This window comes from Bubalus kerabau, chromosome 3 (genome assembly GCF_029407905.1).
Source record: "Bubalus kerabau isolate K-KA32 ecotype Philippines breed swamp buffalo chromosome 3, PCC_UOA_SB_1v2, whole genome shotgun sequence".
NCBI lineage: Eukaryota > Metazoa > Chordata > Mammalia > Artiodactyla > Bovidae > Bubalus > Bubalus kerabau.
Genome location: NC_073626.1, coordinates 180,631,336 through 180,631,623, shown reverse-complemented (window position 1 = coordinate 180,631,623; position 288 = coordinate 180,631,336).

Genomic DNA, 288 nt, shown 5'->3' with positions numbered 1-288 from the left:
ATCACCTGAGCTTCCCCACAATTAATATCATTCCGTCCTGGACCTTTAACTTTGATTAGAATAGGCCCAGATTCTTCCATCGATCCCTTTCCTCCTCGTCCCTAACCAATCAATCAGAAGTGATTGGCTAGGGCATTGGGGGCGGGGGAGATGGATGTGGGAAAGGAATGGTGAGCAGGAAGGATAGAAAGCAGGTGGGATGGGGTGGGTTAATGTGCTTCTGAGACAGGGGTCTGCTAATATGATGGCCAAAACAACGTGTTTGTTCTTTAGGGATGTAAGGGATGA